General features: G+C 35.0%; 1 protein-coding gene and 3 non-coding genes across 5 annotated transcripts in view; all 4 read right to left on the bottom strand.

The window, feature by feature from the left end:
* LOC114243469 (uncharacterized) overlaps positions 1-8,938 on the bottom strand; it is an 88,118-nt gene extending 79,180 nt beyond the window's left edge. For both annotated transcript variants that reach the window (XM_028174979.2, XM_089735147.1), the window contains exon 1: positions 8,629-8,938. The gene's annotated coding sequence lies outside the window, so the exon portion shown is untranslated. The remainder of the gene's footprint in view (positions 1-8,628) is intronic.
* A 6,216-nt stretch (positions 8,939-15,154) lies between these two features.
* TRNAL-AAG (transfer RNA leucine (anticodon AAG)) lies at positions 15,155-15,236 on the bottom strand. Its single transcript has one exon. It is a non-coding gene; the product is annotated as a tRNA-Leu (tRNA).
* Positions 15,237-16,786: 1,550 nt separating this feature from the next.
* TRNAI-AAU (transfer RNA isoleucine (anticodon AAU)) lies at positions 16,787-16,860 on the bottom strand. Its single transcript has one exon. It is a non-coding gene; the product is annotated as a tRNA-Ile (tRNA).
* Positions 16,861-20,874: 4,014 nt separating this feature from the next.
* TRNAI-AAU (transfer RNA isoleucine (anticodon AAU)) lies at positions 20,875-20,948 on the bottom strand. The gene has a single exon. It is a non-coding gene; the product is annotated as a tRNA-Ile (tRNA).
* Positions 20,949-21,913: the final 965 nt, after the last annotated feature.

Genomic DNA, 21,913 nt, shown 5'->3' with positions numbered 1-21,913 from the left:
CCTAGTCATTAATTCCGAATTCATTCGATTGTCGATAAGTATTTATTTACCGCACCGCCTCTGCGAAGTTCGGAAGGCGTTGCCACAGTGCGTTGGCCAATGTGCTTGCCATAAACATTAGCAGAGCTGGTGCGGACCACGCCTCGACGTGACCATTACGTACTTGAGCTCACTATCGGACAGTTATTACTCACTGCGGAAGTAGACAGTACTAATACCGACCATCATAGCTTAGTGCACGGACTTATCATAATGACGGTGCTGTTATTTAATTGGTTCAAATTCATTTAAATAAATTTCATGTAAATTCATTATCTGGTAATAATTAAACTGGTGGTAGGACCTCTTGGGAGTCCGCACGGGCAGGTACCACCACCCCGCCTATTTCCGCCGTGAAGCAGTAATGCGTTTCGGTTCGAAGGGTGGGGTAGCCGTTGTAACTATACTGAGATCTTAGAACTTATATCTCGAGGTGGGTGGCGCATTTACATTGTACCTAGTCAGGTCATAAGTATTGTCACACAGTAAAAACTTTTCTTTTAGAATGCTGGTCACAAAAAAGTTTATTGAATTCGAATTTCGAATTGTTCATGAAAATAAAAATGTATAACTTTTAGAATTTTACTCATTTTTAAATATGGAGTGGACGCTTAAAGAAGACCGTGTTGCAGTTATTGCGTTGCATCGCTGCGGTTACGCGCCAATTCAAATTTTTAACATACTGAAAAATTTGAATATAGCCAAAAGATTCGTTTATTGTACCATCAAACGATAAAATGACGACTCTAGTATAGATGACAGGTCAAGAAGTGGTCGCCCTCGGTCTGTTAGGACTCCAGCAGTGATAAAAGCTGTGAAGGCGCGATTTCAAAGAAATCCCAAACGTAAGCAGAAACTGTTGGCCCTTCAGATGGGGTTAAGCAGAACCACGGTGAAAAGGGTGTTAAATGAAGACTTAGGGCTTTGGGCATATCGAAGAAAAACAAGACATCGTTTGAATGCCCGTCTAATGGACCTGAGACTGAAGAGATGCCGCGCTTTGTTGAAGCGGTACGCGGGAAAAAAATATCGGGAAATTCTTTTTTCGGATGAAAAAATTTTTACCGTAGAAGAGAGCTACAACAAACAAAATGATAAGGTGTACGCACACAGTAGTGAAGAAGCGAGCAACCGTATTCCGCGTGTCCAACGAGGTCATTTTCCATCCTCGCTCATGGTATGGTTGGGAGTTTATTATTGGGGCTTAACAGAGGTACATTTTTGTGAGAAAGGTGTAAACACGAATGCAGTTGTGTATCAAAATACAGTCCTGACGAACCTTGTGGAACCTGTTTCTCATACCATGTTCAATAATAGGCACTGGGTATTCCAACAAGATTCGGCGCCAGCTCATAGAGCGAAGAGCACACAAGACTGGCTGGCGGCGCTTGAAATCGACTTCACCCGGCACGAAGACTGGCCCTCCTCCAGTCCAGATTTGAATCCGTTAGATTACAAGATATGGCAACACTTGGAGGAAAAGGCGTGCTCAAAGTCTCATCCCAATTTGGAGTCACTCAAGACATCCTTTATTAAGGCAGCCGCCGATATTGACATGGACCTCGTTCGTGCTGCGATAGACGACTGGCCGCGCAGATTGAAGGCCTGTATTCAAATCACGGAGGTCATTTTGAATAAACTTTAGTGTCATAAGAATCTATGTTTTGTTAAGTTCATTTTGGTATATGAATGGTTACATAATGAATAAACTTGTTTCAATTATTTTACATTAAACATGTGACAGAATTTATGACCTGACTAGGTAGATGTCTATGGGCTCCAGTAACCACCTAACACCAGGTGGGCTGTGAGCTCGTCCATCCATTTAAGCAATAAAAAAAAAATCTAAAAGAATATATTTGTACGAGCGGCGATCTAGAGCCCTTCAGTTGAATTTTCATTTTTATTGCTCTAACTAAGCCAGATTACGTCCAAAACCGCCTTTATCTTTCTCTCTTATTCCCTGCCGTGAATGTCTTACACTTAAACATAAGCTAGAATACCCGTCGGATATTAGCGGTAGGTAGCGGCTTGGCTCTGCCCCTGGCATTGCTGAAGTCCATGGGCGACGGTAACCACTCACCATCCGGTGAGCCGTGCGCTCGTGTCTGCCTACAAGGTAAATAAAAAAATTTACCTTAGTTTCTTTTTTATTTTATTTTTTTGCATGGATGGGTGGACGAGCTCACAACCCACCTGCTGTTAAGTGGTTACTGGAGCTCATAGACATCTACAACGTAAATACGACACCCACCTTGAGATATAAGTTCTAAGTTCTCGATATGGTTACAACGGCTGCCCCACCCTTCAAACCGAAACGCATTATTGCTTCACGCAGAAACAGGCAGGGTGGTGGTACCTACCCGTGCGGACTCACAAGACGTTCTACCACCATTAATAAATAAATAAGCGATTAAATATTATTACTATCTTTTTTCAATGTGAAAATATAAATATGCAAACATTATTATAATCGCAATTCATGTTAATTTAAGTCAAAAATGAATACAAAAAAATTATCATTAATTTCCTTGCTACTCCGACGGTGCTTAAGCGCGAATATCAAGGATTAATTGAGGAAGGATAGCAAGGATTAATTTAATGTGGAAACGGAAAATGATTTATTATGATAAATAAATACTTTGAATTTTTCTGTCAGGAACGTTTAGCACAACTCGTAATAATCGTTTTGCAATAAAAAAACCTTTTTTTTCCCCTACCTATGCTGATAGCCTTGAGAGGCTATTTCAGCTTCACCCTAACTTGTGTAGGTGAGCTCACGGGGCTCAAACCGGAGTGTCGCTAACACTGACCCTAGCAAGAGCAGTGCTTCGTAGAGTCTACCACCGAATCGGAAACGCGACCCACTGAGAAGATCCGGCGAGAAACTCAGTGGGCTGTGTCTGAGGGTTAATTCGCTCGTCGAGCCCTTCGTCGCAAACGACGGGTTCGACGAGGACCGGTGCTTGTGGTGCCTAAAAGCACCGTTAATGGATCAGGAGGATCCGTAATGACGTGTAAAACAATGTTAATAACATAAGTATTAGACAGCCAACGGATCTACAGGAGTGTCGGTTAAAAATACCACTAAAATTTACGTTTAGAGTTTGTTATAGACTTAGTAATTAGTAATTGAGAATAAGGATTTCTCATCTAACCGGCTACAAAGTCATATGCTAAATTCATTGAATAACCGGAAACAGGTACTCATATCTCTATCATTATTCAGAATGATTATCGATTGATATTCACACGAAAACTATTTATATCGTATATGGAAAGCTAACTTGTTACACTAATCATATGCTTGGCAATTCTGACTAGAAAAAAATCTCAAGACATCTCTCTGTGCATGTAATGAAATTGGCGCTATAAAAAAAGATAAGAAGTTGTAAGTCATTATATTGTAATAACAGTATTTATTTGGATCGAAGTTTTTCACCTTGCTATTACAGTATTAAAAACGGAACACATTCCACAGTAACTTTTATAGTTCATTTGAATGGATTGTATTCGATTTTATGTTTTATATTTACTTCCTAATTAGTTATCCGAATCAATAATAAGTTATTTAAGCTTCTGAATGTCTAGATTAAATATTCTATAAAGGCCATACATACGTTCACAAATTTGTCGTGAATAAAAAAAAAAGGCATGATTCGTAACTCTGCTAAAACAGAAACCCAATCAACAAACTAAATTAAAACGTCTTCATGGATTTATTTATTTAGAAGTCTTATAATATTTTTGTGATGGTACGTCCCTGAAAACATAGTTTGTCTTAACGATCATCAACAGAGTCAAGAAAAATAAGTTTATTAATAAATGTTGGACATATTAATTCAACATGTCAATAAGACTCTTAAGTCTTTGAGGAAAAAAAAAGGTGCTAAAACCAAAAGCTGATTAATATTCAGGCGTCCACTGCGTCGACGATCATCAATTAAAACTTGATTATCATTAATATTAATTATGTATTAGGAATTCGTCCACGTTCCGAGTGGACGATATGAAGCAATCGTGCAGAATGAGGTCAGCGCGTATAATTTTGCCGGTTTCGGTGAGAGGACTAAAGTGACTGTCGCTTCTTGGTTCACAAGTGATAAACGAAAGGTCGAGGTTCCAAAATTACAATTAGCACACATTCGATTTTGCATTCCTTCAGCTACTTTTTATCCGGGTATTTGCTGGTCACTGACTCGCGTCGCCCAGAATCAATGGCCACTTTATGAAAATCTCTCACTGAAAAGGCTCTGGTTAAATCGCTTTGGATCTTCTAACGAAATCAAACACAAGACAAGGCGTAGGGATTTATGTTTTTAATTCATTGCTTATGCGGGTACAAACGAACTCACGGCCCACCTGGTGTTAGGTGGTTACCGGAGCCCATAGACATCTACAAAGTAAATGCCGTCACCAACCTTGAGATATGAGTTCTAAGGTCACCGTTTTTACAATACAACGGCAGCCCCACCCGAAACGCATCACTGCTTCACGACAGAAATAGGCAGGGTGGTGGTTTGTACCCAGGTTTGTTACCAGTAAAAAATGTAATATGAGCAGCAATAAACTTGAGTGAGCTGATACTACATTAAAACACTTTATGTAGGGAACAGCGTTAAGCATTGAACAGGCATGTCAGTTATGTTTTTAATTATAATAGCTCTCTTTTTGTAGCGCGCTGTGGGAACTAACCGGAACAATATCATCGGAAGAACGCTCCAATATTCATATCTGATTTAGTTATCGTTTATTCTTCAAATATTACAGTTGTAGATAATTTCTAGATGTCAATTATTCCACTATTATTACTCGTAGTACCTATAACTGAGGTGACATCGATCCTGTACTCTTCTTGTCAATTCTTCGATGCTCTGAATTGATAATCGCTTTGTTGGGACAACTAATTAAATAAACTAGAGGTCCCGCAGTAGTCGAAATTCGACTATAATTAATTGGAATTGTACGTTTGAACACTATTATGATTGTATTTTATACTTCTATAATCACAAATTTCGCCAAGACTACACTATAAAAAATATTAACAAAGACAAACCATATTCTATTCTCAATTTGACAACAGACGTCAAGAACAAAAGTTTGACAATAAATAGTATATGCATGCGTGTGTGCGTCACAATACATGGTATGTAGTGTGTGTAATGTTTTCTTTATGGATTTAATGTATTTTTATGCATTATTTTAAAAAAATATTAGCATTGTGCACTTCTTTTCTATATTCTCTATAAGTGTGGAAAATTTCATACACCTCCGTCCGCGCAATTTTCGTAAAAAGGGATACAAAGTTTTTGCTTCACGTATTAATATATATATATTAATATATATATATAATAATTAAAAATACAGTAAACGTTTCAAGCGGTTTGCGGACGGATGTAAAATAAACATATCGAGGGGTGAAATGCTATATGGTTTAAGCGACATTTCGCTTAACACGCGACATTTCTCTTTGTTATTAAATGTGCGTTTTATTTGTTATTTAGCATCAACAGTTCGCTGTTTGTAATCATACTTCAATTAAGTTTACTTCATTCAAATGGCTGAATAAGGTTTTTTGTTATGATATTTTTTCTAAATTTTAAATTTTAAACGGAGCTCTTCTGTAAAGTTGCAAAAACCTCGCTCAAACCAAACAGCTTTTCACCCCTCGATATGTACCCCCCTTTCTTGGTGTAACGTGACCTTAAGACGTAAAATGCACGCCGACACCTACTCTAGGATACGTGTTCGAAGTCTCAATTATAAAGCTAAAGCCGCAGTTGCATCTTTCAACCTAGAATATGTGACTGCTTCCCACTACGTCCCAGCAGAAAAAGACACACAGCGGCTCATACTCGCCTATATACATATATTTATATAATGTATTCATCTTAGCTTTGTTTTGTGTTTAGGACATAGTATTTGATGGTAAACAGAGTAATAATATAGTACATTTATACTTAGACGCTAAAACACTGACATTAACCATTATAGGTATGTCATAATAAAAATTAGAGGGAGAGTAAAGTCAGTTAATAAGATGTGAAGTATTGGTTTCAAGGATGGAAGATAGAGTTGTAGTAGACGCGGCGATCTTTTTTTTTTATTTATTGCTTAGATGGGTGGACGACCTCGCAACCCACCTGATGTTAAGTGGTTACTGGAGCCCAAAGACATCTACAACGTAAATGCGCCACCCACCTTGAGATATAAGTTCTAAGGTCTCAAGTATAGTTACAACGGCTGCTCCACCCTTCAAACCGAAACGCATTACTGCTTTACGGCAGAAATAGGCAGGGTGGTGGTTGGTACCTACCCGTGCGGACTCACAAGAGTTCCTACCATCAGATCTTATTTGCATCTTCTGATAGAAGCCGACTACGACCGTAGCCCATGGATATTTTCTTAACACAAATCAACTGATACATCCAGAGTTCAAATCTTTTTTTTTAATATACGCCTACCTAATTGTGTTTTGGAAATTTCTCAATAACGTTTTTAAATATAATCGAAATGAAAACGGTGGAAATTAGGTCCATAGGCACCGACAGCCACCACTGGATAGGCCCTGAACCCGGTCACATATCTAAGCGATGAAAATATAGTGTTTTTTTTGTTATTTGGATATGAAAGTCGCTGTTAAAACGCCATTGAATCCCTTAATCTTATCTCGGCGTGCTCGTGGTGGATTTTGGGTTTGATATCTACGGATTTCGATGGCAATTTGGCGCCACTTTGACCTTCAGTTGACCTGGCCATCGTAGCAACAATAATAAAAAACATTGTACTTGAATGAGTTAGAAAGCACGCTCTAATTGCCAATCGAAGTAAGATTATCATTACTTTTATCTTTCAAATGCCTATCAGAGTATCAGACCAAAATAAGAGAATTATTGTCATCGATTCTTTGGAGTGCAAATTGCGAAGTCAATTGGGTGTTTTGAAATTGGTGAAAATCGTGTTAAATAATCCCGTTACATAGACATGTGAAACCAATAATAGCGTTTCAAAAAACATGATCGATGCATTGCCTTGAATTAAACATTTAACATACCAAAGAAAAAAACATTATACACACAGTTTTACTGTTTAATCTCCGGATTTATATAGATAATCGTTTGAAAAATTTCGATATTTCAAATACTTTATTATTGTCGAATTTAATGTTTTTTATAAATTATGTTAATCGCTTACTTATAATACGGATAATACAATCGGAATTTGAAATACGTTATATATAGATCTTTGACAAATCACTTCGTTCGTGAAACAAACTGGTGTCGAAACACTGGAAGTAACGCAAGGGATAAAATAATTACAAGAATTATTAACTAAATACATATTTTAATCGGTCTAAAACTCGTGCAGTAAAAATCAAACCCGCAAAATTATAATTTGCGTAATTACTGGTGGTAGGACCTCTTGTGAGTCCGCACGGGTAGGTACCACCGCCCCGCCTATTTCTGCCGTGAAGCAGTAATGCGTTTCGGTTTGAAGGGTGGGGCAGCCGTTGTGACTATACTGAGACCTTAGAACTATATCTCAAGGTGTGTGGCGCATTTACGTTGTAGATGTATATGGGCTCCAGTAACCACTTAACACCAGGTGGGCTGTGAGCTCGTCCACACATCTAAGCAATAAAAAAAAAAAAAAACTTGAAAACTTATAATTTCCTAAAATTAAATGCTACCAGTTTATAAGTCTGGTTCAAATTTATTTTTGTACTAGGTACAACAGTTTTTTTTTTGAGAATATATTTACCATGTAGGTTTAAAGTTTCACTAATAAATAATTCTATATTTAAATAACTTATGCATATATCTTAGCTTTGTTCTACGCTAGGACCTAGTATTTTATGCTAAGCAGTAGTATCTCATAAAGTTAATAACTGAATAACACAGATAAAATTTCATACTTACTAATCTATATATATAAAAATGAATTGCTGTTCGTTAGTCTCGCTAAAACTCGAGAACGGCTGGACCGATTTGGCTAATGTTGGTCTTGAATTATTTGTGGAAGTCCAGAAAAGCTTTACAAGGTAGATAAATATGAAAATGCTCGGAATTAAATAAAAATAATAATTTTGTTTTTCCTTTTATGTGTCCCCCGTCGGACGGATTCCTTTTGTTCGTTTTAAGATTATGTTATACAAAAGTTTAGGTTTTTTATTTATCGATTGAGGGACTACCTAGTCTGCCGGGTCAGCTAGTAAATATAAAAATAAAATAATTTAAATTTAAACTCTACTATAGAACGGATCGTTTTTATTCTTCACCGTCAAGTCTTTAAGAAATAAATTAATAATAAGGAATATAAATAATAAGGAATATAAATATAAGGAATATAATATAAATAATAAGGAATATAAATATAAGGAATATAATATAAATAATAAGGAATGTCGATAAAAGTTATAATGCTATCATAATGTTATAGTCGTTAATTAACGGATTTTCAAATATATTGCGTATCAGTTTTATCATTAAAAAATACCAGATAAAGGAAAATCATCAAAACACTTTTTTGATGCATTAAACATACATACCTTTAGTCATACAATTTAAAGTTTATATTATGTATTCTTACCGAATAAGAAGCAGCGCAGCCTGCAAAACTTTCAAATGCCCCAACGATACATATTATCTTGAATTAATAAATTAAAAAAAAAATAAAGTTCACACAAATCTAGTCCACTTTGTCATGACACATTTTAAAAATGGAATTCAAAATCAAGGTCCTTATTACGTTAGGCGCTCGACATTTCTGTACGATAGTTCGCGGGTCGCACGTGTTCCCGGGGAGTGCGCTCGCGAGGTGACTCGCCGGTACCGCGCGTGTCGAATAAATGGCGAATGGATAAAGGCAGCACCTGTGAATCTCATCTGCGGACATGTGGTAATGCACCTAGCGTGTAGCATTGCTATCTTTCGTTACTGTAAAGGCAATCGTCATCAACGTAGATAATTTATTAGTAGGCCGATTCCAAAATCTCACAAAAGTAGATAAAGTTTTTACGCAACGATTCATGATAAAAATTAACAGTTTTTATCAACAACTGCAGTTATATAGATAGGCGACCGTTGAAATTTTGAGTAGGTTTAAATTCAACGATGTCGCTAAGAACAACAAGGCATATTATAAAGTTAAGGATTATTTACTAGATACTAGATGGCACTACGTGGGAATGAGGCGTTCGCTCCTGGCCTTTTCATTTTCATTTCCATTTTTCATTATTATTATTGTTTAATTGTATTTTCTGACTTGTTTTTTCGTTTACTGTAAATATTTTGACTTATTTAAAAAAAAAAGAAAATATTTGAGAAAAAAACAAAAAAAAAGAAGCTCGCTGAGTTTGTTTCGCCGGTTCTTCTCAGGACTGTGTTTTTTTTTGGAACCGGTGGTATAGTTAACATTTTCATTTATATTTTGACATTCAACAAGTGTGTTATGCTGACATCCAAGTTGAAATAAATGATTTTGAATTTGAATTTGAATTTGAACAAGAACCATCTTTCTTACATCATGAAAGTGTAATTTATATAACCAAAATACGCAAAATTTTAGATTTTATTTAAAGGCAAGGTTAGATGTTATTATTTTATAATCTGTTGTATATTTCGTAAGCTTTGATAAAAGTGACATTAGTTTACACAACATGTCGTGGCGATCTGTAACTCATGACACAACCAATGGCTTCTGGCATAATGATGAATTAATAGTTTTACGATATCGACGATAGCTATACCTTTGAGATTGTTGAAGTTTGACAGCGCCCATTAGGTGGAGCATAATCTATCCTTTTTGCAATCTAAATAGCTAAATCTAGTTAGCTATGATAGACTAAATGACAATATTAATGATCATTGCTCAGATAAGATTGATGCCGCGAGAGTAATTTATTTTCTTGTACGGGATTACATATTTATAGGATATTATTAAATAACAGAACCCAAACCTTATGTTACAATTGGTATGTATGTAAATTACAAACTATTATCGCTAGAAGCCGAGTAGGGGTTTTGAGAGCAGTAGGCTTAGTGCGAGTTTCAAAAATCGAATCGAATGACTCGCATCGAGTGTACGCTCTTCACGGTGAAACGTGCGGAGCTCTGAGTGCGAGTTACTCGATTTGCAGGACGTTTATTCATCTTTAGAAGCAATAATTTTTTCTTTTATATTGGTAGCACGCAAGTTATTTTTTAAGGCGTTTAATTGAAATGCCAAGCTTTCTAACGATATTTATAATTAGTCGGGTAATGGGTAATGTACCTGTGCTTAGTGCGAGTTTTTTTAATTACTCAGTCGATGTTAATGTTATGTTTAATTTGTGTGAGTTTGTATCAGTGCCACCTAGTGGTAAGCTTATGAATCTCATTTTGTGGGAGAGAGAAGGTTTGTTTATGTTGCTGTCTCATGTATCGAATAGCTTTACCGAAGTGAGCCTCTCGATTATTGTATGTGCGAGTGCGAGTTACAAATTAATGGATTTTGAGAGTATTTCTTCACTTTCAAGCAAGTTAAGTAGTCACTAAAAATTTGGCCGTGAAACCAATACAATATCAAGATTTTTTCTTTCGTTTTTAATAATAATGTTGTTTTTTAAGGTTTTATCTATTCTAATTGTTTATACACATATATTTTTTCGGTTAGAAAATTTTATAGACGTCTAGCTAGTTGTAAATACATATTAATTCTTTGCTTTTTCATTTAATTCTTATTAAATCATTGCTTTTTTTTAAAGAGTTGTTTGATGAGAGAGAGAGAGCGAGAACGAGTTTTTTTTTTTTTTATTGCTTAGATGGATGGACGAACTCACAGCCCACCTAATGTTAAGTGGTTACTGGAGCCCATAGACATCTACAACGTAAATGCGCCACCCACCTCGAGATATAAGTTCTAAGGTCTCAGTATAGTTACAACGGCTACCCCACCCTTCGAACCGAAACGCATTATTGCTTCACGGCGGAAATAGGCGGGGTGGTGGTACCTACCCGTGTGGACTCCCAAGAGGTCCTACCACCAGTAAAAGAGTATTCTTTATTGTACACAAAATGAATAAATATTGTGAAACATTTTTTCTTGGTCTTATCGGTAAGAGTGATCTCTTCCAGACAACCATTAGATGGGCAAGAATAATTTCGAAATGAATTGCACACTGTGTATCTATCTATTATAGAAATATATACACACACGCACATACACACGCACACACACACACACACACGCGCGCAATATACATATTTACAGGTACATACGTACAGATTTATATTTATAAATTATATAGAAATTTGAACAATGTAATAATAATTTTGCTTCTTTACACATTTATAAAATTAAATAAGGATGGATGCTCGTAATAATTTTAGTATATTTGGGCCACCTAATGAAGATCATCAACACTATTACCGTAAATACAATCATTTTATAAACGTTCAACGGGTAAAAGATTAAACCTATGTAAAACATAATTTATTTAATTAAAAAAAGCTGAAATAATTACCTATTCCAAGATTAATTATGTTAAGTATGTCTAAATATGTAATTACAATTAAATAAATTCTATAATAAACTTCTAATTCTAATACTTCTATTAAATTAAAGTTACTAAAAAAATATGTTTATGCTGGGCAGTTTTCGTGTATTTTAAAGGTTACGCCATTACGGCAAAGTTTGTTTACGAAATTGCACCCTTAGAATGGAAGTGGTATAACTAAAAAATTTAAGATTAGTTTTATATTTCAAAACACTTATGTATTATTATTAAGAACCTACATTTTAAGTAGGTAATACGTGCAGCAAAAATGTTGGACTCCTTTTTACGAAAATTGCGCGGACGGAGAAGTACGAAATTTCCCACACTCATAGAGAATATAGAGGAATAGTGCAGATTGCTAATTTTTTTGTTTTAATTGTGCATAAACAATAAAAAAATAAACTAAATGAATAAAAAAACCTTACACACATTACCATGTATTTGACACACACACACACACATGCATTTATACTTTTTTTGTTTATTGATTTATCAATCTGTGGTCAAATTGAGAATAGATTAATATTTTTTGTCTTTAATATTATTTTTCTATAATGTAGCCTTGGCGACATAGAGCAACGATTATTATAGAAATGATGATAATAGAAAGGTGACAATAGAACTATAATAATGTTCAAACTTAAAATTTAAATAAATTATGGTCAAATTTCGACCACTGGACTACCATTAGTAGATAATAATAAAATCATTTATTGCCTTTCACACAGATTTAGATTATTACAGGCAGTCTACAAGGAAACAACAAAAAAACAAAGCACTATTATATCATTTCTGGCAAGCAGCTCAACATTTGCACTTGTATATTATTAATAGGAATTTTATTAAGAATATTAACAATTTATGAGGAATTACGGAAGTACGGATTAGTTATAGATATATGTAGTTACATATTGTAAATTAAATTAGTTTTATAAGTGCAATAAAAAATAATTTAAATGATAAAATGATAAAGCCATATTTTTTTCCAATGTGACGATTAGAGGGTATACTATTATTCTTTTCTATATTATTCTATCAGCTTATAAAATTAAACAGTCTCTTTTAGTCTAGAAAAGGACAAAGTACTCTTTCTGTCTTTTTCAAATAAAATGGCATGCCTTAAAGTGTTTAAACCGAAAAACTAAAAAAATACAATTATTGTATTACAATATTGAAGTTTACCAGAAACTAATAATTTTGGGTTGAGCCACTTTAATTCTAAAGGTACAAAATAGTATTGAACACGTGACATTACCCGAATAATTTTGAAAGTAGTCGGTTCCCATTAAAATGCTGTTAAAATGCGTTGTATTTCATTTAGACGGTCTAATGCCAAAACATCACGTGCTACCAATATACGAGAAATAATATTATTGCTGCTCTCGGTGAATAAACGCCCTGCGAAGCGAGTAGCATATCTCAACTCACACTCACAATTCTTCATTTTTCACCGTATAGAACGTAAACTCGATTTGATTTTGATTTATTCATTTACAATTGAACAACTAGGAAAAAAAGGTGAAAAGACATTTTGGAGGGACCGCGAGGAGCTAAATTGTGTGAATTGTTTTATTTTGTCTATTTAATGTTTCTTAGTTAATGCGTATTTAATATTTCTTCGTGTATAAGTGTAATTTTGAGACCGTCCTGGCTTAAAGGTTAAGGCGTCCGGTGTATTCGTATCTTGCAATGCACCGGTGTTCTAATCCCGCCGGCGGGTATCAATTTTTCTAATGAAATACGTACTTATCAAATGTTTACGATTGACTTTCACTGTAAAGGAATAGCATCATGTAATAAAAATCAAACCCGCAAAATTAATTTTTGTAATTACTGGTGGTAGGACGTCTTGTGAGTCCGCACGGGTAGGTATCACCACCCTGCCTATTTTTGCCGTGAAGCAGTAATGCGTTTCGGTTTGAAGGGTGGGACAATCGTTGTAACTATACTGAGACCTTAGAACTAATATCTCAAGGTGGGAGGCGGCATTTGCGTTGTAGATGTCTATGGGCTCCGGTAACCACTTAAGATTAGGTGGGCCGGGAGCTCGTCCACCCATCTGTGCAATAACAAAGTAACGTGGGTTTATTAACTGTTTAGTATCTGTGAAAGTGCGAAAATTAAAAAAAATTAAACAAAACCGTTGGACGTAGCTTCTCGAAGTCTTCGAAAAGGTCCACTGAAAAAAATCTCAGTATATAATCAGCATTTTGCAGAGATTATATTTTATCCCATATTATCTGATCTCATTTCATTTCAATCCATGCCAATTGATTAATGCTTCAAATTAATCAAATCCATTTCACTCCATATTATCATTTTTCATAAAAAAAAATTAGGTTCTATGGCATGATATTTTTGCCTCTCTAGTTGGAAAAATAAAACTACTAAAGAAATACTCGATCGAAACGTTAAAATCCACTAATTTGTAACACGCACTCGCACAAAAGTCATTCGTAGTACTCATTTCGGTAAAATTACTCGGTTACGAGATCACAACGTTAATATGAACTCGCACTCACAAAATAACACCGAGTACGTTTGCCGCTAGGGGCGCTGTTCCAATTGCATACAAATTTGAGCAAACTGGCTCGCTAGTGAGAACGTTACAAAACTCGCACTAAGCACACAGGAGTATAAATGAGCCGCTGAGATTACGTTTGATGGTTTCGTAGACCTTTGGGTAGCTTTTCAGGGACGATTCACTTCATCATAGAGATCAGTCTTGTTAGGCAACTGCACAAGCTATAAATTATATATAAGAGCTTATATAAGGCATATATATAAGCTATATTATATATAAGGTTATAATGACAACTAAAATACTTTATGACATAAGTTCTCCTGTCGTTTGGCTACAGAATAAATAATAAATAAATAAAAAAACAATCGCTAAAATTTGCAACACATAAATATTTATAACTCGTTTGCATTTAGTACTATGGCCTAAAAGCACTACCAAATTTACACTCATTTGTATTTTGACCATTATAAATGATGATCGTCAACAAGAAACATCATTAAGTTGAATTGAATAATGTTATCAAATTTAAACATATTTATTTTTATCTAAAACATAGTTAAAATAATTGGTAATAGTAAAAGCATGTGCAAGCGAATGTGATTATTCAGCAGTTATTTTATTTTTCGATGTTCAGATTACGTTTTCGGTCACTTGTTCGACATATATGTACTGTTTTGTAATGAGCTATTAAAGCTTCGTACCGTACCGCACGTACGCGTGCATCTCGTGATCATCCGTTCGACTTAATGGTCGAATGATTTAGGGAAACGTTAATAGAGGCCGCCGACTAATTGTGATACGCCCAACGGTATTGCAGTTAAATTAATCTTGTAATAGACAAACAGTCCCCTGTTTGTCTATTTGATAAGTTAGTCATTCAAAATTTGCGGGAAGGACTTTTTATTAGTACATATTATCTCAATATTACTGACTATGATTGAGTGGTTTATTAAACAAAATATTTTCAAATATAAACTGTGAGTAAAAAATGTATATCTGTAATGAATTACTCGATAAATGAGTAAAAAGGAATAAAAAACATGACAAAAAGAAACTGGCAGCGGTGGGATTCGAACCCACGCCTCCGAAGAGACTGGTGCCTTAAACCAGCGCCTTAGACCGCTCGGCCACGCTACCGTATGTTGAGGCGTTTGAAATTATTGTAATATAACTATAGTATTTTAATAAAATTAAAAAACGATAAAATTAAATAGAGTAAACGATTATAATCAGCGTGTACCGGTCGCCGTCCTGGTCGAACCCGTCGCTTGCGACGAAAGGCTCGACGAATAAATTAACCCACAGACACAGCCTACTGAGTTTCTCGCCGGATCTTCTCAGTGGGTCGCGTTTCGGATCCGGTGGTAGGTATATTCTGCGAAGTACTGTTCTTGCTAGGGCCAATGTTAGCAACACTCCCGGTTTGAGACCCGTGAGCTCACCTACACGTCAAGGAGAAGCTAAAATAGCCTCACAAAGCTATCAGCATAGATAGGGAAAAAAAGAAATAAAACACGTGTGGCACTCGGGGACTGCCGCGATAAAGCTATTCCATAGCATTTTTTATCAACTTATGCAATTATAATTAGACAATAACAATTTAATATTAAAACAATAATAAAATAAGACCACGCTATATTTATAAACATTAACAAAACAAAACATTAACTGTCCCCTTCACACTCATAAGCTAGACCGCGCGAGAGAGAGATGGGCAAAGTTTTCATGATGCGCATGCAGTGCGACGTCACGCCGCGCGCTTATTCACAAACACTACACAAGCGCAACGTGTGAATGCGTTGAACGCGAGCTTCATGGTAGGCGGAGTGGAGGTGTTAGGTTTTATTTTCATTACGGAATTTCATGATTCGGTCGCCGCGCTCAAAGTCCGCGATTGCAATAGCTTAAAAAAGATAATCAATGATTTAATACAATTTAAAATAACAATTATTATTGCAGTGTTTTCAAAGTACGAAAAAGACTACGAGTATGCAACACATTTTAAGTCTTGTTTACCAAATTCTTCTTTTGATTCCGTATTTTTATTTTTAAATGTCGAGTCTAGTTTAAAGGCATACTACTTCTTAATATGTCGTTATTGGCACGTCGGTAAGTGGCGCTATCAGTTTTGATCAACAACTGGGTCTGTTGCTATCAACACAAGCTACTACTATCAGATTTTCAATGTTGTCAGGATGTCTGCAAGCAATGTGTCCAAAGTAGCCAGGTCTGCACTAGTAACACTTTGCAGACAGCCTAGCCAAGTTGTCCGTAAGGACGGACAAGTTTTTTCAGCGAGAGGTTCACAAGATGGATAGCAGGTGGTTGTAGGTACCACATCACAAATGCCTCGATTTTGGATACATCTCTCTTTACTATTGCTCAGAATTCAACGCCATGGCCACGCCACGCCAGATTGAAAAGCTTTTAGGAGTTTAGTGTCTGCACCAGCCTCGGTTCTGTGTTACGGGATATGTTGCGCGAACTTTCCATTAAAAAAACAAATTAGAACAATAGATAACTAAAAAGAACCACGGCAAGGAATAAATGTGTCGTAATACACAACTAAATAAAATCTATTATATAAATCTAAATATATTAATGTAAAAAACTACAAAAAATATATAAATTTCAAAACATTATAAGAATAGAACTCCCCATGGATTAGAAAATAAAACAAAAAAGCCTGGCCCATGAGGGGATCGAACCCGCGACCTTCGCGTTATTAGCACGACGCTCTAACCAACTGAGCTAATGGGCCTATGCCTTATCGTGGCCAAATTAATAAACATAATGCGAATGCTTATAAAAAATGTATTCAATATATATTTTTCTTCTAATTTAATCTAAATAAATTCAGAATCTCTCTCAATTCAATTATTTTTCATACCAATTCCCGTAAACGCATATGTACTGCAAATCAGCGCCTAATATAAACTAAATCTAACAGGCAAAGACAACAAACATCTCAGTATCACACTTTTTTACGTAAAACCCGGTCATCGTCCTCGTCGAACCCGTCGTTTGCGACGAAGGGCTCGACGAGTAAATTAACCCTCAGACACAGCCCACTGAGTTTCTCGCCGTATCTTCTCAGTGGGTCGCGTTTCCGATTAGGTGGTAGATTCTGCGAAGCACGGCTCTTGCTAGGGCTCGTGTTAGCAACGTCGTCAGGTTTGAGCCCTGGGAGCTCACCTACTAGGTAATATTATGCTGATATAGCCTCTCAAGGCTATCAGCTTAGGTAGGAAAAAAAAAACCTAAGACGTTTCACTCTTACCTGTGATGTTATGTGTATGTTCATATATCATATATTAATATATCATTGTAATCACTTGTCGAATATTAATAAAGTTTATTTGTCGTTGGAGCATTAATTTTTATTTGCAATTAAAGATATTTGTAAATGAGAACTAACTTTCACCACAGTAATACACATAATAATCTGTATTACTCATGAATGATGTTTCCAATTATCAGTTAAGAGAGCACCTCAAATAAAATACAAAACTTGTGTGGTAGTAGGGTTTATAACTAATAATCTATAGTTATAAATAATATTATAATGACCGATACGTATTGTCAGTGCTTATTGAAAATTAATGCGACCAACTGATATCTTATCGAGTAATAAATGTACTACATATACTGTTTTCATAGTATATTGTTTGTTCGCGTTCACTTATTAACAATAAGAACATACAAAGAAATTATTTGTAACAAATAAAATACAATTATTGTTGTGTACGGAACTGTGATTTGAAGTCGTCGTGGCTTAAAGGATAAGACGTCCGGTGCATTCGTATCGAGCGATGCAACGGTGTTCGAATCCCACAGGCGGGTACCAATTTTGTACCAATTCTGATGAATTTCTGATGAAATATGTACTTAACAAATGTTACGATTGACTTCCACGATGAAGGAATAACATCGTGTAATAAAAATCAAACCCGCAAAATTATAATTTGCGTAATTACTGGTGGTAGGACCTCTTGTGAGTTCGCACGGGTAGGTACCACCACCCCGCCTATTTCTGTCGTGAAGCACTAATGCGTTTCGGTTCGAAGGATGGAGTAGCTGTTGTAACCATACTGATACCTTAGAACTTATATCTCAAGGTGGGTGGCGCATTTACGTCGTAAATGTCTATGGGCTCCAGTAACCACTTAACACCAGGTGGGCTGTGAGCTCGTCTACCCATCTAAGCAATAAAAAAAAACTTTACTAGTATTGTAATTTAAATATGTACAACTAAAACAAAAACATAAAAAATAAAAAATAATGTGTACTCGTAAAAAAAAGATTAAGAAATAAATCAATTATCGATTATTTAAAAAAATAATCGATGTGTGAATTTAATGTAATTCTTTTTCCTTATACTGACAACACTGAATTTAATCTGACTGACTGACACTTCGCTTGCTGTTTGTGCTTGCGTTCAAAATGGATGTGTTTTGATTTTTCTTCGATTTATTTTACTTTTATCAATAACGTTTCATACTACGACTGAAAAACAATGTGTGAATTGTGGTTTTAACCTGACCGAGATTTAAAACCGTGTATATGCACTCCTGTGCTATTTTGAGATGATTTACTAATTGTGTATGAAGATGAAGAAAATGTAGATATTTAAAGATGCATGTGTGTTTTTTTATACCTTAATAACTATAATTGGATAAAAATACATTAGGAACATCTTAAACACTAAGAAAAGAAAATTTCGTGAAGTATCTCACAATCCGACACTTATTTATATAGAAAATTAACTTCAAAACGAATTTTTAGTTTTATTATATTTTTTATAACAGTGGCGTCAATTTCAATATATTTTTAGATATCCAATACAGGACTTTTTGGCAGGAACGCGAATTCCTCTCTTTTCTTTAACTTTCTTCTAAACACAAAAACAAATTACGGCAAATAAAAAATAAAATAAAATAAACTAAAATTATATGCGGGCAATAAAAGTGACCATTTTTTTGTTGCCATGTGCACCATGCGCGACATTACCCCCACTACACCAAAACCTTGCCAACTTACGTGCCGCTTACTATACTAATGGTAGGACTGCAGGTAGGCACCATCTTTTTTCATTGTTTAGGCCAGATTTCCCCAAACTTTTTTGTGTCGTAGACCCCTTGCCATGTTTTTCCGTGTTGGGTAGACTTCCTACTTACCTGATATTGATTTCCTGTAAATTTCTAACTGTAGTAAAGTTTAGTGTTAAAAACTTAAAGTAAAAACACATGTTAATTTATACATTTATTAATTGAATTTAAATTAAAACTACTCAAAATAAAATTTTGTATCTGTTATGTAAAATATACGTAACATAAAATAAACTATAAATAAAATAACATAAGCAATAAGTCGATATTTTTAGTGAGAAGGATGAACCTGATGCTTTAATAATAAACTAGAAGTCCCGTAGTAGTCGAAATTCGACTATAATTAATTGGAATTGTAAGTTTGTACACTGTTATGATTGTATTTTATACTTCTATAATCACAAATTTCACCAAGACTACACTATAAAAAATATTAACAAAGACAAACAATATTTAATCTATTCTCAATTTGACAACAGACGTCAAGAACAAAAGTTTGACAATAAATAGTATGCATGCGTGTATGCGTCAAATACATGGTATGTAGTGTGTGTAATGTTTTCTTTCATAAACCTAAGAGATAGATAGATAATGTTTTCTTTATTGATTTAATGTATCTTTTATGCATTATTTATAAATAAATATTAGCATTGTGCACTTTTTCTCTATATTCTCTATAAGTGTGGAAAATTTCATACTCCTCTGTCCGCGCAATTTTCGTAAAAAGAGATACAAACTTTTTGCTTCACGTATTAATATATAGATTATCAACATTTGGCGTCAATTTTTTAAGGGTAATCTTAAATCTCCTCGGCTAACATCGAGATTGTAGTGCATTATATCTGGATGTCAGTTAATGATGTCTTGATATTATAAGATAGTATGATGTAAGTAAATAGGTACTATCAGTGTATGTGTTGAGATCCACTATCGTGGACCCCTCACATTTTTTTTCGCTGACGTAGACCCCTTGGAAGTTGTCATAGACCCCTAGGGGTCGATATAGACCACTTTGGGAATCACTGGTTTAGGCAAATGTTAGTAAATCCCACACCTCCTGGCTGAGCCTTTGCTCGCCCACCTGTCCTGGTGTAACTGGAAAGGCCTCTGGGCCACCGGTAATCCATCATTCATTAAAAAGTGGACGTGCGTAGGCGACTTTATTGTTAGCTGCGACAATGATCAGTCTACACTTGTCTATTGAGCATTCCAAATTCACGATTCAGGGCACTTCGGTTTCCTAATTGTATGATTTGATTAAAGGTCTTAAGTCGAACAACCACATTGTACTTTTACAAAATCCCTAAGTTTAGATCGTTCCGAGTGTTCCAGATCGGGCGATCTTTGACAGCGAGTTCGTGTGTCAGTAGGTACGTCGCTACTTTTCGGAGCTGTTTCTGATGAGTCTGCCCGAACTGCTTATTCATGTCGCCATTATTAAATTTAGACCATATGAATTCGGTTGATAAGGGAAAAAATCAAAACCCACTGAGTTTCTTGCCGTATCTTCTCATGTTTCTCTTCTTCTCTTGCTAGGGGTAGTGTTAGCAAATGCTCTCAGGTCGAGCCCGTGAGCTCACTTACCCGTTGAGGCGTAGCTGGAATACCATCTTAAGCTGGCTACCAGCGAATAGGTAGGAAAAAAAAAAGATTTCAAAAAACATCCGTGGCCCATGAGGGGATCGAACCCGCGACCTTCGCGTTATTAGCACGACGCTCTAACCAACTGAGCTAATGGGCCAACGAAATTTACAATTGAAATAGAATATAACAACATTTAAATGATAATACTGCGTAATAAATGCATGATAAATATAAATAAACACATTATAATAAATGTTTATTTATTACTTTTATCAATTTTATAAATTTAAAGTTCAGATAAATACGATTGATAGATATTATATTACGTTGATGAAGACCTTTAGGGAATGCATGCATCTAAAATCAAATAATTTATAAATTTAATATAAAAAAGCATTTATTACAATTTGTATCAGCTTATAGTTTATTGACCAGGTGTTTTAATAAATTAGAAGCTTTCGCTTGTTTTCAGGAAACTAATCTTGGCAGCACACCGCTGTTGCTAAAAATACACATATTTTTTCTTTCATTTAACATTGAAACTCGTCTTCATACTTAATTTTTTATATATTTTATGTCTTAATTTTTGATATGCTTTTATTAGCTTCAGACGTATGTATGTTAATATGTATGTTTGTAACGGAATATTTGAACATGATTTTGACCCCCTTCAAAACGTCGGATTAACTCGAAATTTGGTATACTTATTAAGGACCGATGACAATTAAGTATTAAAAAATATTGAAATTCAACTAAAATATAAAAATAAATTTAAAAAAACTAACAAAATACGCTTTTATATAAAATCCAACTAAAAAATAGAAAATAAATTTTAATAAATTGGAATTAAAAATAGTGTAAGAAAAAATGATTTTATTGTAGAAAAGCGTGGGGTGCATGATATCAGTAGTTATAAATATTTTATGAACAGATATGAGTAGAAGGGCTATTTTGATAATATCCTGAAAAGCACCCCACGCTTTTTAACAGTAAAATCATTTTTTAATAAAAACAAAATGGATCCGACCTGTTCAGGAACTTCGTTACTATGGAGCCTACTAGTAATTAACGCAAATTTTTGAATGTTAAAGGATCAGTGTGCTTAGTGCGAGTTTTTTAACG

The sequence above is a fragment of the Bombyx mandarina genome, chromosome 19, assembly GCF_030267445.1.
Source record: "Bombyx mandarina strain Sakado chromosome 19, ASM3026744v2".
NCBI lineage: Eukaryota > Metazoa > Arthropoda > Insecta > Lepidoptera > Bombycidae > Bombyx > Bombyx mandarina.
The sequence above is the reverse complement of the archived record's forward strand: the minus strand, read 5'-3'. Positions and strand labels throughout refer to the sequence as shown.